Source organism: Malus domestica, chromosome 17, assembly GCF_042453785.1.
Source record: "Malus domestica chromosome 17, GDT2T_hap1".
Lineage (NCBI taxonomy): Eukaryota > Viridiplantae > Streptophyta > Magnoliopsida > Rosales > Rosaceae > Malus > Malus domestica.
Genome location: NC_091677.1, coordinates 13,731,351 through 13,753,743, shown reverse-complemented (window position 1 = coordinate 13,753,743; position 22,393 = coordinate 13,731,351). Strand labels below are relative to the sequence as shown.

The 22,393-nt window shown below is 36.1% G+C and overlaps 1 long non-coding RNA gene and 1 pseudogene across 1 annotated transcript; both read right to left on the bottom strand.

Annotated features, from left to right (window-relative positions):
* Positions 1-7,655: 7,655 nt before the first annotated feature.
* Positions 7,656-14,914, bottom strand: LOC114822523 (uncharacterized). Its single transcript, XR_011577712.1, has 8 exons — positions 13,882-14,914; positions 10,284-10,572; positions 9,661-9,864; positions 9,502-9,591; positions 8,599-8,712; positions 8,349-8,472; positions 7,905-8,003; positions 7,656-7,827 (listed from the first exon to the last, which is right to left on the bottom strand). It is a non-coding gene; the product is annotated as an uncharacterized lncRNA (long non-coding RNA).
* Positions 10,922-13,638, bottom strand: LOC139193611 (uncharacterized; annotated as a pseudogene).
* Positions 14,915-22,393: the final 7,479 nt, after the last annotated feature.

Here is a 22,393-nt window from a genome sequence, read left to right as displayed (position 1 = left end):
TTCATGCAAAGTAGGAACTTTGTTCGTGGGATTGACAAGAAAAGAAGAATTAAAAAATGAGGGTTTCGATTGGGGAGAAGAAAACACCAAAAATTTGAATCCATAAAAAAGTCTAAGAGTCAAAACCCACTTGCATTTGTTTTTGGGGGGAATGTGCCAATGCCATTTGAGAATAGAAACTAAATATGTGAAAGTTGAACAAGAAAAAAATCTGGTCTCATTGTGCAAGGTACCTTGTGTAGTCTGGACTCTGCAACGAGAGTGCCAGAGGGAGAGAGCAGTATCGACGAGCAGTCGGAAAGGGGCGGGCAGGCGCAATTTATGTAATGTGTTTCTTTTCTTTGCTTTTTATTCTTTTTTTCCTTTTAATAAATACACACCCATATACATATAGAGGATTGATAACAACTATTAAGTGAATTTTTCTTGTTGATATTAATTCCTAACTTTGCTTATTCACTTGAATGAGTTAATTAGGGGATTAGGTGGTGGCAAGTTTTGCCTGTCGGATAGAGATTCTTTTTAATTATGTTATCTGATCACTGTATGTTCGACCAACGTTATAAAACAATGATCCTCTTATATTTTGATCTTATTTGGATGAGGGAGACTCTCAGTTGCAATTAGAGAAACACTCCTAATTACAAGTCAGATTTTCCTTCGTATGATAGAGATGCTCCAAATGAGGTAGACTCTCAATTTTAATTAGAGAAACACCCATAATTACAAGTCAGATATTCTTCCGTTTGATAGAGATGCCCTAAACAAACAACCCTAAGCATGAATCCCTCTTTTTCCTTTTTTTTGGTGAATGAGTCCCTCATTATCAAATAAGTGATTTGGTAGGTGCCATCCTAATTTGCTATAACCTTAAGTTGTCGAAAACAAAATTCCACTGCGGTGGTCCACTCTAAAACGATGTGGAAGGTTCCATGGAATTAAAACATTTCATTTCTTTCTTTGACAACAGAAAGGCATACAAAGGGCACATCCCAAGAGATCCAAAAGGAGTATCACAAGCAAAGCTCCACATTTCTCAATGCTCATTAGCTGATAGCGATGGCTCTCTTCTACCTATTGTTTGTTTATCCCGGAAACAGAAAGAGAGAACAAGGGTTTTGAATCTTTTGATAGATTAAAGTTATACAAATTAAAAAAGACTTATATAGAACGAGTTCATCTTCACCATATTATTTCGAGACATTAATATAATGTTATAAGTAAAATTTTATGCACATAGTATTCTACTCTTAAATTAAAATATCACGTGATAATAACAGTTCTGCCTTGTTTTTTATCACTTGAACAAGTAATCATATATAGGAAAATATATTTTGATCTCTCGTGTCTCTTGTAACGGGGTCTAAATTTGCAGACTCCTTTTTCAGTTTTCACACATCAGGAAACATGAAGGGCTCTAGCTAAAAGTTATTATTTTATTTTCCTTTCATTTCTTTGGGTTTGATCTGGAGCTCAAGATGGGTCATGGAAGCACATATAAACTTGGGATGAATATTGCATGTAGGCTTTTAAACTCTAATCATTTGTTCCTTTATTGAACTCTAGGCATTTAATTGGTATTAATCAATCTTTCTTAATATTTACAAGATAAAGCATTTCTGTAGTAATGTTAATCAAAATTTTTGTTAATGATTGAATTCTTATTTAAATGTTGATTAATATGCTTATTTTTTATCGGTGACACATCATTTGGTTGCAAATTTAATTTAAAAATTTGGTCTACCTAGCATTACCCCTCAGATTCTTCAACTCTATTCTCTGACCTTTCCTTCCGTGACACGGTCGATTATTCCGACTATGCCCTCCTTGACCTGATATTACCAAATACCAATGCATGGAAAGAACGACGGCAATATAAAAAGAGGAGTAATGTTAGGGAGACAAAATTTGGAGACTAAATTATGTGTCACTAATAGAAATAAGCACGTCTATCAACGCTTAAGTAATAAACTAATCATCAACTTACATGTCATTTAGTTTTCAAAATTTAGTCTTCCTAACATTACTCTAAAAAGAGTAGTGTTTATTAGAGATCATTCTCTTATTTTTGTTATTATTATTAGAAAAAAGTATCACTACGGTAAAAAACAGATGCTAACATTTTTGAAACTGAAAGCCCAAATATTTCTGCCCCTCGTTCTATATACGTGTCTTAGACCAATATTCATTCACATGCATGCACGACCAGCTATGACTCCCTGCATACTTGGATTTTGCTTCTGGGTGTTAGAATTCTTCTGTCCCACATCGGCTTGAGAACAAGCCTCATAAATAGAATTACTCCACTCTAACTAATACCGAGATCTTTTGTATTAAAACCCCACACATGACAGATTGAGCAGGTGGCCAAGTGGGGACAGTATCAGTGTTGTTGGAGTAGGCCCATGGCCCCTCTACCTGAAATTTAAGATGGTATCATAGTCAGGGGACGAGCCCGTACTACCTTGTGAACGGGTGGGTCCCCTTTGACCCCTCGCGAATGGGTGAGCCCCGACTTAGCTCCACGTAGGCCAAGAGATGCCACGTGAATGAGTGGGTCCCCATTGGCCCCGTGCGAACAGGTGAGCCCCGTCTTGGCTCCACGCGGTTGCCGATGTGTGGAACTTCACGTGTGATCCATAAAATAGGGTCTCACGTGCGGGGGAGTGTTAGAATTCATCTGTCCCACATCTGTCAAAAGGCTTGAGAACAAGCCATTTAAATAGAATTACCCCACTCTAACTAACACAACATGGTTGCCAATGTGTGGAACTTCACGTGTGACCCATAAAATGGGGTTACATGTGCGGGGGAGTGTTATAATTCATTTGTCCCACATCGGCCAAAAGGCTTAAGAACAAGCCTTTTAAATAGCATTACCCCACTCTAACTAAAACCGAGGCATTTTGTATTAAAATCTCACACTTGACGGATTGAGCAGGTGGCTAAGTGTGGACAGTATCAGTGTTGTTGGAGTGGGCCCATGGCCCGTTTACCTAAAATTTAAGATGGGGTGGGGTGGGGGTGGCTCCTGCGTACTGATATTAGCGGCAAGATTATGAATTGATTTAGGGTTAGCAAGTCTAACAATTTTATATTGATCCCTGCATGCATGGCTCTCCTACGTACGGTCCTATACGTCCCCTTCTTGTTGAATGTTGAGCTGCCATTTGATAGAGTTATAGCTCCTGCATGCATAGCTCCCCACCAAGTTGCAGGTTGCCGAGTTCCACCACTGGCATCATCCACATTGCAGCTCCCTGCATGGTTTGGAGGATATAAGGGGGACGTAATGAAGTTGCTTGTAATTCCTTTTAAAACATGTCATTGTCATGTCTTTTTACTAATTTGTCTTCGGGTTTTAATTTTTTACTAATTTATCTTCGGGTTTTAACTTTTGGAATTAAAATCGCAACACGACACTATAGAATCCCAAATATCTTCTTCTGTAAGAAAACTGAATTGGTATTGCATTTGTGCTATGGTGGACATTTACAGAATTGTCTCTAACACTTGAATTGGATGAGACTTGGATTGGTGTCCGTTGCTTGGTACTCACTAAGCCAATAGGATTGGACTAGCTTTGGTGTAGAGGTGATATGTTGGGATTGAAAAGCTAATTAGGCTTGTACAGTACACCCAAAGGAATTCTCTCTCCCGACTTCTCACTCTCTCCTCTACACTTAAATTCCGACGACCCACTCACCCGCTACCACCCGACATCCCACGACCACGCACCCACCTGCGACTCTGCAATAGCAACATCCCGACGACAACCCACCCAATCGCTGCTCACAACTCGCAACGACTCGCTAACCACCGAAGACCCACCCAGCCGCTGCTCCCAACGATCCAACAAAATCTTCTACGCGAAGTCGTGAGAGATCCACCACAAAAGTCCGACGACCAGATGATCCCAATCTAGAGAGAGATGGTGAGGACGAGAGATGGTATCAATGGAGAAGAAGATGAAGCGAGAGAAAAAACGGAAAAAGACGTCTCGCGCAGTGGCCTCGCACAAACGGACTTGTAACCCGTGTGTTAGCTGTGCTGCAAAATGAAGGCCTATGTCTCATGTGAATGGTTTTTCGTACTGTCAATTGTGCATAAACCTAATGTTCGTTTTCTGGGAGTCCAAAAACTAACGCATTGGCTTCTCTTTTAGAATGCAGGGCTGCAGTTTCTGAGACCGGTGATGGCAAGCATGCAGGGGGCTATATCCGATTAGATGAAACATTAAGGGTTATAAAATACAAGTAAAAAACTACTACCCGAAGCTTAGTAGAACTCAAGGGAAGTTCTTGACTATCTCATAGTCTTAGGAGACCTCATAAGTGCTCCTTCATTGGATAAGTTGCAACGTTACGCGTGATTAGTCTTGATCTCACTGGGCCAAAATTTGATGTTTTGTCAGTTTACTAGAATGAAGTCGACTGCCTTAGGAAATGAAGTGCGAGTATATACTGACACTTAACGGATGTTTATTAGTTTTTAGGGAATTGGATCCATCCGAATCCATTGTTAGTCATTCATAGTATATCGTGCGATCATAAATTATTTGATTTTTTTATTTAAAATTAAAACAAATAGTATCTGACAAAAAATGACTGCATGATATACGATGAAAGGCTAGGATGTGGGGATCTCTAAGATCCCTACAGATCCTCACAAAGTGGATCCAGAGAGCATCCTCTTCCAATTTTTAGTATACACGGGCAATGAAAATTGTGCTTTTGCTTTTGTTTCTTCCTACGAAATTTTTTATTGTGACTGAAACACATGTAGTACTCCACGTGTTTTAATATAAGTGGTGAGAAATTTTATTTTTTAAGTTATTAACTTTTTAAAGTACATATCCTAATATTTATATGGTGACACGTAGTGTATTATCCTATGTACCTGACACAATGAAAAATCTCTCATTCCTTACCGGTGTTTATTATTTGTGGGTACATACTGATTGGTTAATGTTGCCATGCTTTTCGTCGTAGATTATGTCCGTCGTTACATTTGGGACAAGTTGATACAAGCTGATTATTCCAACAGATGTAGAGAGAGCTCCCCTGGAGCAAGTAACACTGGGCACCTTGCACAAGTGGACTCTCCCATAAGTTTGAAGAGGGAGACTTCTTGTATAATTTATGCGCAAGATTAGAGAAAGCACTTGATAATTTACTAGGTTTAAAAAGATGTATCTTCGAGTACTTCTTAGATCACTTCCATCCCTAACAAATGTGCTAGCTCAAAGTCTATTTTTAAGGCCAGCTCCCCTAAAACCCCACTCCACCCCACCCAATAGGCTGGCCCAAAGTGGATGCCAGCTTTGAGCCTAGCACATAATGAATTGAGCAAGAGACCGGTCTATATGATGCCAAATTGACGTCATACATGTGAATTTCCCTTTTTTTTTATTGCCGCTAGTGAGTGGGATACATGCGCGTGTGGGCGTGCGTTCCAGCATTAACAAAAAAAAAATGTCAGAATCTTACCGTGGGCCACGTGTTCACTTTTGGGCTGTTGGATTTCATTTTTTTTGAAATCCAACGATCCAGATTAATACAAATTGACTAGACTCTTACTCAGCTCATTTTTTAGGGATGGAGATGCACTTAGCCAATTATTGTTCATTGGAGTCCATTACTATTCATTTTGGTGGATTAAATGGACTTTGGGCCAGCTCATTTTTTAGAGGTGAAGTTGCTCTTATGGCGATGTTGTTTTCGCAATCTAACTATGTAAGGATTGTATATGATCAACTTATGTGCTTGAAAGTGCTTGAAACATGAATGGTAAGTTGATTCATGGTACGGATTGTCTTTGCATTTCAGTGGGGTGTTTATCAGCGCAATCTAATTATTAATGGCTGGCTCTGTATATATCTAGATCTATTTTTGGATGATTAAAAATCATATCCTTTCTTGTTTCCCCTCGAGTCATTTTAGATACTAGCGATAGTATGTGCGCAATACTACGAGTTTGAAAACCATATAAAACAGTTCAATGTTCCCAAGTACATATGTGATTTGCAATACATACATGTGATTTATGTCTTTTTGTCCATTAACGGAACACAATTGAAAAATGAAAAGCAAAAATATAAAAGGTAATACTAAAAAGATTAAATTTGTAGACAAAACTTTAGATACTAAGGGAGCGTTTGTTTGCCTTCGTTAAGTCTCACTAAACTAAATTGGATTAAAAGCTAGTGAAATCCCGTGTTTGTTATTAGAAGGGACTAGTTTTAATGGGCTTAGCTTTCACTTGCTTTGACTTCCACTTCGCTAAACCGTCTTAGCGAGTCCTCTCGCAAACCATGAGATTGCTAAGACCACATCTCTCGCGTCCTCGTCCTCTCTCTCGCATCCTTCATCTCCGACTGACCACTCCTGTCACGTCCTCGTCATCTTCGGCTCCTCGATTTGGAGATGGCCAAGTTGATCATCAGCCACAGCAGCTGCAAAACAAAAACCAAATTGCAGCTGTAGAGAGCTTCGACTGTGCTGAGAACCTTCGAGGAAGATCTTGCCCTCGCCGCGTTCGTTTCAATTGGGATATTGATTTCCACCATTGTTTTGTTGAGGGAGAGAGAGTTGTGGAGGATTTTGAGATTTGGAGGGGGTGTGATTAATTCTTCTGAAACTAGAATGATCCATGAGCTGGTCACTTGGAAAAGACAACAACCATGGCAAGCAATCGGTGAGATGATGAATGTGGCTAGGAATTGTTTTTTATTTTTAGGGTGAATTAGAAAATGACAAAACAAATTTGGATGTTGAATTAGCGGTCCCATTTTTTACTGGTACCATGCATGTAGAGTCACAGAACTAGGCGGAATGGCATTTTAGAATTCATATAGCCGACCCCATTTAATGAGAAAATGCTGTGTTGTTGTTGTTGTTGTACCATGCATGCAGAGTCTTGCCTATTGGTAATGTAGATAGGAAATGGTATGCTATGCTGAGGTTGGGGTTCTTGTGTTGCAGAATTTTGATTGGAAGATGAACTGTGACACCACTTGTTAAGCTTCATAATTTTGTGCACCCAGATGACCATTTGATTCTAATTTTGGAAGATGAAAGTGGAAGAGTTAAGTTTTCTGGACATGTGCTTTCACCTCCTATGTATGTAACAGGAACTATTGTTGGCTTTCATGGAAATGAGACTCATTAGCATTCCTAAATTCTTTGAGACCAGAGTTGCTGTTGTGTTAAATTTGGGGAATCTTGAATGCCATACACCACTACAAAAAAAACTTGTTAAATACGATGCTAAAAACTCGTCGTGTAAAGTCATGAAAGCGTCGTTTATGCGTTTTAACGACAATCATGCGACGCTTGTGATAGTGTTGCAACAAACCCATGTCGCAAAAGTTTTCACAACTTATTGCGACACTTGTGTTTATTTACGACAGCTTTACGACACAATAGTTAGCGTTGCAACTGATTTGATTGTGGAATTAAACAAAATATTTGGAACATGTTTGACACGTCGTAAATGCTTTTATCCTTGCAGTTTTTTTGTTGTAAATACAAAGTTGGAAATCATATTTGTTCAGTGAAAGATTGGGTTGCAATTTATAATCTTATTCACAATCATTCTAAGTTCAAAAGTAAAATGATATATGAATCAAAGAACTGTGCTTTTAGAATTCCGAATAACATTGAAAGTACATCATCAACATATCCCAATACACAATCCTACTAGAGTCAAATATAAATAATCTCATCCCAAAAGTTATGAACATATTTTTTTTCTTTCAAATATGCTCCAACATAGTTCAAGAGTTTAATTATGATCAAGACTCTTCATCACAATCTCCATGCAAACCTGAAAAATAAGAATTACCATCAATAACATGTGTCAATTAAAAGTTTAATCTTTAGTATAATGTTTTCTTTACAAACCTTTTATGAAAGCAATTGTTTCTATGCTTCTGGGTCTAACTGAGGTTGCTGTTCATTACTCTCATATGTTTCTTGTAGATGGCTTGATGTATTTAGAGCCTATATTTAACACCAAAATGACAAATAGAAATCAAAATTGCTCAAATTTTCACACTAATTTATTCTAATAAATTGAAAAGAGAACAAAATCACATTCGAATTTATATACTTGTCCACTTCTGCTTGGTGATGTGTTAACATGGAAACCAATATGAGTCATCATGTGATGGTGTTTCAAACTGACTTCACTATACTTGGATCTGAGATCTTCAATTTCATATTCATGCTTAGCCTTAAGATCATCTATCTTAGTCTTATATTGTCTTTCTACCTCTTCTTGTATGGTGTCCTCATTAACATTGGAAGATCGTGAACTTTGACCAAACACATGAGATGGAGTTATACCTGTTCCATACATGCGAACACGTCCATGTGCATCAGGTCCCATAACTCTAGTAAACACCTCCTCTCGATAATCCTCATCTTGCTCATGCTCTTCCCTTTCTCCCAAGCATTGATTAAATTGATTCTACAAAACATGACCCAACCAGTTCAAATGACCAAAAGATAAAAATAATGCACAACCCAACTAATCAAAAGGATGTGAATATGCAAAGTTTTTACTTTGAAAAATAAATAAATAACTGATACTTACAATAATGCCGCCACTTTCCTCATCGAAAAGGTCTATGTCATCATTCTTTGTTTTCTTTGTTCTTGTTTTTATAAACATGCTCAACCGATCCGTTTTCTCTCCCTTCTCTCTCATCTTAAGAGCACACAATGTTTAATCGAGTTAGTAATGAAAACCGTTAAATGGAGAAAATAAAAACTTTCCATTGAGCAAATGAAACCATATGTTTGAAATCACCAGTTCATTGAGATGAGGTTACTAAGTTCTCTGAGAATCTTACAAAGACAAAATAACAATTCATCGAGGAAACGTTAATAACATATGCACCTAGAAACATAACATAGAGTTTGGTTTACACGGAAGCGGTTTTGAGAAGCAATGACTATAAACCATAGAGTTTGATTTGTTTGGAAGCAACTTTAAGAAGGAACGGGTTTCCGAAACCATCTGAATTTTATGCACGGTGGTTCATCAGTGTGAATTTCTAGTTTATCTGTAACTATTTGTTCCACATTTTAAATAAAGTCTTATGAGCATAAAACTCATACACAAACAGCCACAAGACCGACCCTAAGCAAATCCCAGAGATCCGGGCAACAAATTCGTAAGGCTTTCGAACTGATTTATGAAAATTAAGCAATACTTAGCCATCAAACACTCCCAATTAATCACATCAGAAGCCACATGGGTCACATAAAATTAAGGTTGAATGATTGTATGACAGTGCCATTGTTATTGTTAAAAAGGTGCATTCAAGGTGTAAAAGAACTAAAAAGTTATGAATTTTAAGCCGCAAATTGATCAAAAAATTATTAGAAAATAAAATGTGACAATTTTCCAGTGACCCAGCTCCAGTTTTTGCATAATATCAACAACTCTCAATGAACTTATTACTCATTGCAAATGCAAAACTAGTGTTCTGACCTCATGTTTCAATTGAGCAAACGAAGTACGACCAATCCAATAAGGAGCACTTCCATGTGCATGATTAGCCTTATTTGCCTCGGAATATTCCTACACATGTTTAAAGCAACCATAATTCATCACTATTATAAACTTAAAATGTAATTTTTCCTAATTTACCTTTACATTAGGGAGGCCCCAATACTTTGCTAGTGTCTTCCATTGATTTGTAGTGACTTGAGGAGGAGTGAAGGATAAACGTTGTTCATCGGTCCAGTATGCGTCATACTATCTTTGCTTAACCCGACACTTCCCATCCCTCCATTTATTGCCAATAACCTTCAAGCAATGATGTTTATATGCATCAGGGATATCTATGGTATCCTGCAATTATTAGATGATAATTATTAATGAAATGAAGACTTATGCATCTGAGTAAAATTAGTAAATTTTGTAAATGCATGTTGTTTACTGTGACTTCTTTCCAAATATCATCTAATACATGATCATGCATTTCAGTCCATGAAACATATGTTAGAGGAATCTTTTGACCATTTCTTGCTATAATTCCAAGTTGTCCACTAAACCTAGTTGCATTTTCTTTGATTGGCTTCCATTTAGAATCAAAATCAATATGAACTTTTGTTCTAGTTCCCCACTATGAGATAGAAAGAGTAGCACCCCGACCTTTCCTAATACCTTCATACTGATTTTCACCTATAAATTATTCATTATAAGCAACATATAATTTGAATGATAGAATAAAAAACTAGAAAAATTAATGGTCCTTTAGCATTGCAAACCTGTTTGGTCTAATGGAGTCACCAAAGGCTCACCCTCATGACTAGACGCATATGGATTTTATTGTAGTTGTGTCTCTAATTGAGACTGTGTACGCCTTGTAATCGGTGGCTGCTGTTGAGTTTGATTCAATGTGGTATGTTGAGATGACCTAGATAACTGAAGCTAATTCGAACTTTGTCCACGTTGTTGAGATGGTCGTGCTTGTGGCCTACCCTTTTTAGCTCTCATTGGAGATGGGGGAATCAATTCCTCCATTGATTTGCCTCTTCCCCTCTTTGGTGCCATTTTCTGTCGCACTAAAAAATTAGTATATACACATGATGAACCATCATAAAAGATTGATGTAAATAATTCATAATATGTAACCGAGTACCTACCAAGTACCTTATTAAATGTTACTCCCTGTGCACGATTATTAATCTAACATATATACATGCATTGATAAACATAATCATAATTATAGTGATAGAAAACATATAGTCAATTAGAAGTAATAAAGTAACTAATAGAATCAGAATTTACAAAATAATGTCACACGATAACAAGAATTTCCAATATGATCTACTAATACACTATATGGCCAATCATTCTTTCAGGGCCGGCCTTGAGAAATTGGGGGCCCTAGGCGAGCCTTCGAGTGGGGGCCCTAAAGTTCTTTGATACCCAACTCATTGTACATTTATATGTATAAGAAAAGATTTCGCTAAATACATGAAAAAGTTCGTTTCTACATCAAAAATCATTAGAACTTATATCCAAAGAAGAAATATATGCAAACATTACTTAAATATTATACGTCTCGCGTTTTTAGACGCAAATGTATTAATTAAGTTTACATAATCTAACTTTTCAACCAATTCTTTTTCAATTGACAAAATAGCTAACCCATTCAATCTTTCTTGTGACATAGTTGATCGAAGATACAATTTGATCAACTTTAATTTTGAGAAACTTCTTTCTGCAGAGGCAACTGTAACTGGTATGGTTAACAAAATACGATAAGCAACCCATGCATTTGGGAAACAACCATCCTTTTGTCTTATATATTTTAGCACTTCCATTGCTCGATTTATTTCCTTCGGCAAAGTTTCTCTTAAGATTTTTAGCTCTATAAATAAGTATTTTCCATCAATATCAGAATGCTCACCATGTTTCAGAAATTCTTTAAGATTGATACAAAAACTCTTCAAGCTATCATTGTCTACATCTTTTAACTTCTTCAAAGTAAACAAAAGCCCAAAAGTTTCTTCATATTTATGACATTGTTCAAACCTGATATGAAGTGAAGTACGAGCTTAATCAACTATATAAATGAAGTAATCAACTCTAAAAGCTTCAATTGCTGATTGTGTTGCCACTTCACTAGCACTCTCATCAAACTGTTTCTTTCTTCGAATGATGCATTTCTCACGAAAAACAGGCTCAATCTCCATCTCACTTGCTATTTTCTTAGCTTCATTCATTGCCTCTTCAAATCCAGTTTCTCTATACTGATCAAGAACAGATATAAACCCTTTCAATTGATCAATAGTAACATCAATATGCATATCTTCTTTTTGAAGAGTTTTGCTAATAGTATTAATAGCAAACAACAATTCATGCCAAATAACCCTACCTAACAAGAACTCAAAATTCTCCAACTCATGGATTGCTAGGGATTCGGCTTCACTCTTTGACTTAGGATCTTCACTAGTATTTGCCAAGTGAATCAAAGCATCTCTTATCTGTTGAGTGCTTTCTCTTATGGGTTTAACACTTTCAATATGACTTTCCCAACAAGTTTGTGACAACGGTTTGAGAGTGTGACTTCCTTGCACATGATCTGTAAAAACTTTCCATCACTTTGTTGAGGATGAGAATAATGTATATATACATTGTACCACTCCAAAAAAAGACATAGTTTTAGGACAACAATTGACCATATCACAAAGTGCAAGATTAAGGCTATGACAGCCACATGGAGTGTAGAATGCTCTAGGATTTATTTCAAGTACTCTGCTTTTCACGCATTTATTTTTGCCTTTCATATTTGAACCGTTGTCATAACCTTGTCCCCTTATGTCATCAACATCAAGTTTAAGATTGCTCAATGCACCGAAAAGCACATCAAACAGTGCACACCCTGTTGAGTCATGTACATTCAGAAATTCTAAAAAGAATTCTTCAACCTTTATTGGAGTTTTTGTAACATCCACACAGCTTATTATAAGAGACATTTGATCTTCGTGACTAGCATCCGGAGTGCAATCAAGTATCACTGAAAAAGACTTTGCTTCTCGAATTCTTGCTATGATTTCACTTTTGACCTTACTTGCCAACAATTGTGTCAATTCATTTTGAATCTTGTGACCAAGATAATGGTAATGAGTCTTATGTGTATCAATAAGCCGAATGTGCTCTTGCATTGTAGGATCAAATTCAGCAATCATTTCAATCACATTTAAAAAAATTCCATTATTCTCTTCATACAGCTTCTCATTGTCTCCACGAAATGCCAAAGTAACTTTTGCAAGTCTTTTCACATACAATCTTCTCATTGCCTCCATAACACTTGTCTCCAATGCTCTTTCTCTTTGCTGATTTGTTGTTGCACACTTTCATCAATTGTTTTACATTTTTGCAATCTTCTTTCCAATTCAATCCATTTACTCATGTAGTGAATGTGTTCCTTGCTAGTTTCATGAGTTGTAAGCCTGTGACCAATATTCTTCCAATCTTTCAAACCCTCATTATCCAGGTAAGTCTTGATTCCAATTTGCTTGAATAACTTGCAACAAAAACAAAATACTATAAAGAACATGAGTACACTAGCCATTTCCTATCTTGCGTCTCCCCATTAGGCAATTTTCTAATGTAATGTACAAAAGAAAAATGCCTACCTGAATTATCTTTCGGAAATGCAACATCATCAATTCTTTTAGGACCTTTTTTCACTAACATGTCCCTAAGATTTTGATCAATCTTATCCCAATTCCCTGGATCATCAATATTCAAAGGAAAGACAATTTCAATATCCTTACCATTCTCATTAGTTTGATCATGTTCTTCAATGTCAGTCTCAATCAGAGGTTCATCTTCTTGCTCTTTACTACCATCGTCAGATAGAGGCTCATATTGCTCATCTTGCTCTTCGTTATCAATCTCAATTGTGAAATCATCTTTCTCCCCATTACTGTCATGATTCCCTTATTCCTCATTCACTGAAATATCATCTTGTTTCTTGAAAAACTTACTAAGAGATCCAGCCTGAGACTTTATTAATGCTTCTTCCTTTTCCTTGTTTCTTCTTTTTTGAGACCCATAGAGATACTTTCTATTTTTGTTAGTAGGCTTACTATTTCTAATAGGAGGCATGATAACCAACTCTTTTTCAATTAGGAAATCACAACCCCACAATCAACAATCAACTCAATATTTTGTAAACAACAAATTGACAAAGAAACAAACTAAAATTCAAATTTTACCCACTACCCAACACAACAGTTTGATAAAAATGACACAACACAAAATGAGGCGCATAAAAAATATGGTAAAATTCAACATCAAAACTTTGAATTATCTTGAACCAAAACTAGTTAGGAAGTAAAAGTAACCAACCTTGTTAAGTGCACCCATAATCCATGTATCTTCTTGAAGGGATTTAACCACTTTATTAAGTGCATCCACAAGTTCGAATTTTATAACTGCAATATAGACACTTGACAAGCAAATTCTTTGATTTCGCATAAAAAATACACATTAAAATAAACAAATCATAAACCCTAGAATCGAAAATAACTACAATTTTTCAACTTCTATTTTAGTAGATATTTTAGAATTTCACATGGTATGTTTTCATGCAAGTATACAAATTGGAAATGTGTGAATGTCCTTGTAAATTTAGTATCAGCACAATATTCGGGACGTTATCTTCCTAAGCATGTCTGACACAGGTACGCCACAATTGATCCATGAAAGAAAATGGCACTTTCATATAGATTTAGGGATTATACAATGGCAGTAACTAACGGTAGTAGGTAACATATGGAGGCCTTTCCTATACATCACACCGTGACCTCAAATGATTTTACCGAAGCAATACAAGCTGTTCGCAATTTTTAGACCAATCTCTTTCATTAATAAATATTCCAAATGTTAGTATTCCATGGCTAGAGTTGGATAACAATTTATAAAATCACCAACTGCCATATTCTCATGATTCCATGAAAGCCATTTGCAGAACTTATAAGAAGATGAAAACAAATAACTTACAATACAGTAATGACAGCATAACCAGCAATGGATTCCAGACCACCCTTCCCAAACTTCACTCTCTTGGTTACTCTTCAGCAACTCATTTTTCACCTCCAAAATCACTTCCATTGTAAAAAAAAAATTGCCAGTGATTAGAACACCCAGTTAATTACAACAAACACCCAATTGGAAGCTACAAAATCCAGTGAAAAAAACCCAACTTACCATCACTTTTATTAGTCTCTGAACGCCACGGAAGCACCTTCAAGATCTCATAAGCATTGCAAATGGGTCCATCGCAAACTTGCTCAATGCTCAGTTTGCTCTGTGCGTTAAATTCCCAAAAAAAAAGGTGAAATGTTGCTGAAGTTTCCGTTTCACCCCAACCAAGACATTTTTCAGCCAAGTTTCAACTTTCAAGACAACTATATAATTTTATATTTAAATATTTTATTAAATTCAAACTCTAAAAATATATTTATATATATTATATATATACACACATATTTAAAAAGATATATTTTGGGCCCCCCTCCCCACCCAAAACACACGGCTAGTTCCATTTTTTTTTTATAATTTCATATTTAGATATTTTACTCAAACTACAAAATTATATATATATATATATATATATAGAAAGTTATGATTGGCACTCTAAAATTCTCATTCTACATTTCAAACTTTCTATATTTGGAAAGAAAAATACACTTGTGAAGAGTGTAGGATGAGATTTTTGGAGTGTTAATAACACTTCCCTATATAAAAAATAAAATTAAAAAATTTGGGGGCCCTAGGTGGCCGCCTACTCGGGCTACCCTCAGGGCCGGCCCTGCATTCTTTCATCTCATTTTCAGGAGGATCATCAACTTCTTCAACATTTATGTCTACGGTTGCTCCATCCACTCCTTCCCTGACCTAACCAACATCTTCATCATTCATAAATACAGTTTCATCCAATTGTTGGGGTGCATAGAGCTCTACTTGAGGCATAATTGTTGGGGGTGTGGGAAGAATCCTTTGAACGCATACCGAATAGATCTCTTACAGTCATATTAACAACAACATGCCAATCTGAATCAATTGGATCCTATATATAACAAACTTGCTTTGCATCTCGTGCTAAAATGAAAGGCTCGTCCCCTACAACATTATCTTTGTATAATAGATGATTAAAATTCACTAATGTGAATCTAAACTCATCTTCTTTCATTCCACCAACTGCATCAACCCAATCACACTTGAACAAAACAAATTTCAAGGCATTGGTATATCGGATTTCAACCACATCTTTCAACACTCCATAATAGGTGACATCACCTAAGCAAGGCCTTTTGTCCTTAACAGTAACATAGCTCATAATGTCTGCTTTCAATACAACACCAGAATTTTGAGTGGTTCTACATTTTTTTCGCTTTCTTTGGTACGAAATTTGGAGCCAGTAATGACATAACCTTTATATCTTCGTGCAAATTGGTCAGGACCATTAGCCAAACTAATGATGTCTTTAGAAAATACTTCATTATTAGTTAGCCCCTGTGTATCAACTTATATAATATGAGATTTGTTCAGAAAGAAGTGAATTAAGAAGCATTCAAAGTAATAAATATAATTGTGCTTTCACTTACTTTCAAAATGGTGTAATAGCATCTGTGTTGACTAGCACGTGCCTATGTACTTATGTCCATGTAACTTCATTTAGACGTATTTTCACTCCTTTGTTAAGAGGACGACCATAGTCACTACCACCATCATCATTACGAGTTGGACGAGTAAGCTTTGTTTCTACTTCATTCAAATATCGGGTGTAAAAAGTCATGCATTCTTCCATTAAGCGACCATTGGCAATTGAAGCCTCAGGATGCGCACGATTACGCACATAACACTTAAGTGTTAATAAGTACCTGTGTGTAATATAATTAAAATATAATCTAATGAAAATAGTTAATATAATAAAAATTACAACTACAACTTTACTAACCTCTCTATAGGATACATCTATCTAAATTGGACAGCCCCAGCAACCAATGCTTCCTCAGCTAGATGGATAAGCATATATTTCATTACATCAAAGAAAGACATTGGAAAAATCTTCTCAAAATGGCAAAGTGTATGCACAATTCGCTCTTGAATATGTTCCTATTTAGACTACACGTTCACTTTCGAGCAAAGTTGTCTGAAGAAATTAGTGAACTCAATCAATGCTTCAACAACATTCTTAGTCAAAGCTCTGTGTGCTGCTATAGGAAGTAATTGTTGCATTAATATATTATGATCATGACTCTTAAGACCCCAAATACTCCGCTCCTTCATGTGTACATGCCGAGAAATATTAGAAGCATAACCATCTGGAACCTTTACTTGCATAAAGACTTTTAAGAACACATCTTTATTGTCTTTAGTCATAGTAAAATAAGCAGGAGCTAAGTATGCCTTATTAGAACCTCGTTGCTGAGGGTGCAATGGTTTCCTAATGCCCATTTCTTCTAAGTTACATCGAGCCTTTAAATTGTCCTTGGTTTTTTTAGCAACACCCAATATTGTCCAAAGGATATTTTCACAACAATTCTTCTCAATGTGCATGACATCGAGATTGTGACGAATCAAATTATGCTCCCAATACGGTAACTCAAAAAATATGATTTTTTTTCTTCGAAAATGATTGATCATTATTACTCCCATCTTCAGCTCTTTTCCTCTTTCTAAAGTCTTCTTTCTTATACTCTGTAAGTACTCCTCGCAACTGTCTTTTCACATCAATACTTGAAATTTTTTGTGAAGCACGTCCCCATTCTCGTGTGCCATCAAAAGACACTTTATCTCTTTTTAATTTATGACTTGTAGGTAAAAATCAACGGTGACATGTGTAACAATACTTTCTTCCATAAGTTAACCAACGAGACCGAGTGTTCGTATTGCAACAAGGACATGTTTTTTCACCTCTAGTGCTCCACCCTGATAAGTTCCCATATGCAGGATTGATAGTCCAAAGTAATGTAGCATGTAGTTTAAACATTTGATTCGTCGAGGCATCATAAGTACACCTTCTTGCCATAATTCCTTTAACTTGTCAATCAATGGTTGTAAATATACATCAATCTTATTACCAGGTCCGTGCGGGCCATCTATCAGAACAAACAAGATATAGAATGGTTGCTTCATGCACATCCAAGGTGGCAAATTATATGGCATTAGAATAACAGGCCATGTACTGCGAGGTTTGAACATTGTTCTAAATGGGCTAAAACCATCTGATGCTAGACCAAGTCTGACATTATGAATTCCATTAGCAAAATCTGGATACTAAGCATCAAAAGCTTTCTATGGAAGTGTATAAGCAAGGTGCCTTGGCACACCATCATTAATACGCTTCTTGGCATGCCATTTCATAAGTGAAGCAGTTTTGGAAGACATAAAAAGTCTTTGCAATCTTGGCTTCAATGGAAAATATCTTACTTGTTGAGCTAATATTTTTCTATCCCTACTCACACCATTGTTAGTTTGGCCTTCAAATTTCTTGTATCTGGATGTGTGGCAGATGTCACATGATTCAAGCTTCTCATCCTTATTTTTAAACAACATACAATGATTAGGACATGCATCCCATGTCTCCTATGTGAAGCCCAGGTCCTGTGTAATCTTTTGAGCATCATTATAAGAATCTGGTACGTCTATATTGGGAAAAACTTCTTTCAAAAAATTTAACAAGATTGTCATTGAATTGTATGTCCATCCACCAAGTACCTTTATGTGTAATAGCCGAACAATGAATGACAATTTAGTAAACTTTTCACACCCTGGATACAAAGGACATTCTGCATCTTGTAGCAATTTAAAGTACTTTCTAGTTTCATCATTTGACCCCTCACTGTGTTCATTTTCTGTTGACTAATCATTCTCCATATTAGGTTCCACATTTGAATGGCCAAATGCCTCTTGTACCATTCCAAACATATCATCAACAAAGGCTGATGGAGTATTATTCCTAATACCTTGTTCTGAATATAATGGTTGGTTTGTTTCTCCATGATGAATCCAATTTCTATAATTTGGCATAAACCCATCAACTATTATATGAGCTCTTACTACTTCCCTTGTAACAAAGTACCGATCGTAACATTTTTTGTAAGGACAATAAATCCTTGTATGACCCTTGTTGTTATCAAATGCAAACTCCAAAAAATGTTCAAGCCCATGTTTAAATTGATCAAACGACCTGTCATTTAAATCTATCCAACTCTTGTCCATACCTAATGTCATCCAAAAAATAAAGAAACAATACCTTATATTATCCATTAAAAAAGGGTAGTTATTTTTAACAAGAAAAACAACAAGATGTAGAAAAGCATACAAAGAAAGTATGTAAAATTAATCAAATTTTTATTTAAAAGGTGGATAGAAAACGCACCAAGCTAAGAATTAAGCACCCTTGATTTGATCTCTATAGTTAATCCAAAATATATGAACTACAAAAGAAACAATCTATTAATCTTCAGTCATGAAGGTAACCCAAAAAGGTTGACAATCCAAACCAAGTTTTCAAGCTATACCTACTCTTGGTCTGCCATCAATTTAAAAGAATACTATGGTTTGTGGATAAGTTTGGATTGGAGGGAAGGGAAGCAAGCTGGTCTACTATCTTAAATGAGCTCACATGTTTGGTAGTCGGTAGGGCGGTGGTGGAGCTGGTGGTTTGACTGAGTTGCCATTGGTCTTGGCGGCAATGACCGTGGAGATATTATGTAAGAGTCTAGAACTACTGGGAGTTCAATGAAATTACAATATGTAGTAATTCAAAGTCAAATACTACTAATTTAAAATAAATTGCAGAAAGCAAATATCCCTATTTGAGCCATCTCCAGGCTCTAAACCTACTCTTGGTCTGCCATCAATTATCACTTAAAAATTGGATAAACTCACTTAAAAATTAGCTAGGAATGGGTAATTAACCAGCTTCTGCTGAAAGAGAGAGGTTTTGCAGGAGTAGTTGGTTGATTTGTTGGGGTGTATCTGCAGAGAAAGAGAGCGACAAACAATATATATATTCTCTCTCTCTCTTTCTCTCTCTCTCTCTAACTGAGAACATGAAACTCATTCCCACACGCATCTACAAGAGAAAATCATGGCAGACGGCAAGCAACTATTGGTTCGTGATGGAGGGTCCAATCACAGGTGATTTCTTGGGTAGCAAATATGATATACATATCCAATTAGAAAATAAATTTGAAAGCAGAGGATTCACTCGACAATCAACTTGAAAGCAGGGGATTTCTTTAACCCCTCAAGTATATAATCAATTCATGTAAACATATTAACAACAATACATTCACTCGACAGAAACCCTAGAAATCACTTAGCAAGACTTATAGAATCAGAAAAGAGAGAAGATGGAGATGGTTGTAGTGGCTTACAAGAACTCCGATTGTGCTCCGGAATCTCCGATATAACTCTAGAAATTTCGATTGAGTCTCTGATTGCCCCAAGTAGAATCGAAAGTGAGGGAAAAGGAAACGGTTGTGGGAGAGAATGGAGGCTGTGTTGGTAAAAAGAAAAAAGGAGTGCGCTTTATTTCATCTAAAACATTGAGCGCCCAATTTGTTCGCGCTCAAACTCTCTCCGTTGTGGGGGCCGTCACAAACAATTTGTTTAAGATAACATATATAACTATTTGCGACATATTTATGTCATTACTTATAGCAGTGTCGCAAATATTTTCACGCTAACAAATGCCGCACAAATTTCCTTTTATTTGCAACGGCAGTGTAATCTAAGGCAAAAAAACTGTCGCAAAAAGGCATTTTTCTTGTAGTGCACTCAGTTTTTGGACTAGTGACAGAGCCAGAAATTTAAACTTACGCCATACAAAAGAAATTATTCAAAATAAAGGCATTTTTCTTATACTATCCTGTTTCTTAGTCTGACATTACACCAAATACTTCACAACGTCAGTCCACCTTAGTCTATCATAAGCCAGTCCAGCTTAGTCTCTGAAGTTAGTCCAGTCCGAGGTAGACTGGTGCAACAAACAAACGCACCTTAAAGGACATGGAAGTTGATGATTGATTTATTATTTAAGCGTTGATAAACATCCTCATTCTTATTGGTGACACATCATTTAGTTTGCAAATTTAATTTTTCTAGCTTACCCAAATATAAATTATACATGGAATTATGTTTGATGCAAAAACTACACTTATGAAGTATAAATATACATGGGCTCTGGAATTTCATTTCTCTGTTCTACAACTGCCATGTATTTTATTCTAAAAGCGGTGAACTTGGACTGTTCCCACTTTATCAGTGCTTATTATATCTCTTACCTGAAGATTAATTGCAAACCTTAGCCCATGTTCAGTTTCTTTGGCTCATACAAAATTATTTAGTTATCTAACGATTATCCAATAAACAGGCAAAGTATGACGTTCATCCAACAGTCAAATGAATTTTGATGTGATTAAATTTTGAAGAGTTTATCTTTAAAGGGTAACATAAATGGTTTCAATTGACTAATAAAAATGAAAAACTGATAAGGTAAAATGAGAAATCCCAACTTAAAAGATGGGAAGTGTTTTTTACACCATTTTTGTCTTCTCGCGCACCTTTTTTATTTCTAAATCTTTAACTATCAGATTGCATAAATCAAGCGAAATCAACAAACATAATCAAATAAAAATTATGTGAAAAATTAAAAATAGTGTGTGTTTTTTATTTTTCTAGAGTATTTGTAATGTTCCCTGACAAAAGATGTGAAGCCAAATCCCACGTCTATAATGACAAGGGATTGAGACACGTGTCGTACCAAGATTGGGGTGCTAAATTTGTGCCACAAATTGGAATTTTGAGTAGAACTACAAATGCTAATTTTATTAGCCAATCAAAAGACGGGGGCACATTTAGGATTTAACCTTAGAAAGGCACACACGTTGAAAATGTGGAAAACTAACCAAAAACCCCTTAAAAGCTTCCTTTTGATCATAAGGACAAAAGTTTTCAAAAGTACCGAGGTTACCCTTTAAACATTTGTACAAAATTGGCCAAGCATGCAATAGAGTTAGTAGAGTTCACGTGGTCTTCACCAAAGAATACATCCAAAAGAAGAAAAAGAAGGACTGACACTTTCAGAAAATATTTGAATGCAAAAGGTAAGGTGGTAAACACTGCAGGAGCCAAGACAACATGGATTCACATGACCTTCATTCAAGCAAAGAAAAGACAGCCAGCTTATAGAAATAGTGCTGACAGTTTTCAGAAACAGTGTGCTGTCACTATCTAAAAAGTTGTAAATAGATGAAAAGTTATTTTGTTGTTTAGGAATTAGGTTTTGTATATAAGGGAGCTTTTTCTCCCATGCAGAAGATACGGAACAACACATCAAAGGCACACCATCTTTCAATTCTCATACACTCAACCATCCAAAACCTTCCTAGCATCCTTTGTAAACATTTCTTTGTAAACATTCTATATATTAAGAAAAGTTAAAGTGTACATATTCAAGCAATCTCCAAGTCTTAAGTAAGTTTTCTTTCTTTCTTTAGTGTGTTTGTTTAATTTAGACTTCTAGTCCAAAATAGGGAAACACTATTATAGTTATATTATTAACCTGCTAAACTGACGATCATACTTTGTTCGAGCACTCTGTTATAGTTGAATCCTTGCCATACAAATAATTGGACATTAACCAGGGTACCTCTGAGTTCTTCGTACCTCTAAGTTCAGCCGTTAAGGCCTTATACTTGTACTATTAGTGGCCGGCATGCTGAAACATGTCGAGTTTCATGTGCAAGGTTTTATGTCTAGTTGTTATAATGATCATCCAACTATTTAACCGGGCCTGCTTCACGAATCTGGTATCAGGGCCAAGTTTAGCATTTTAATAGTA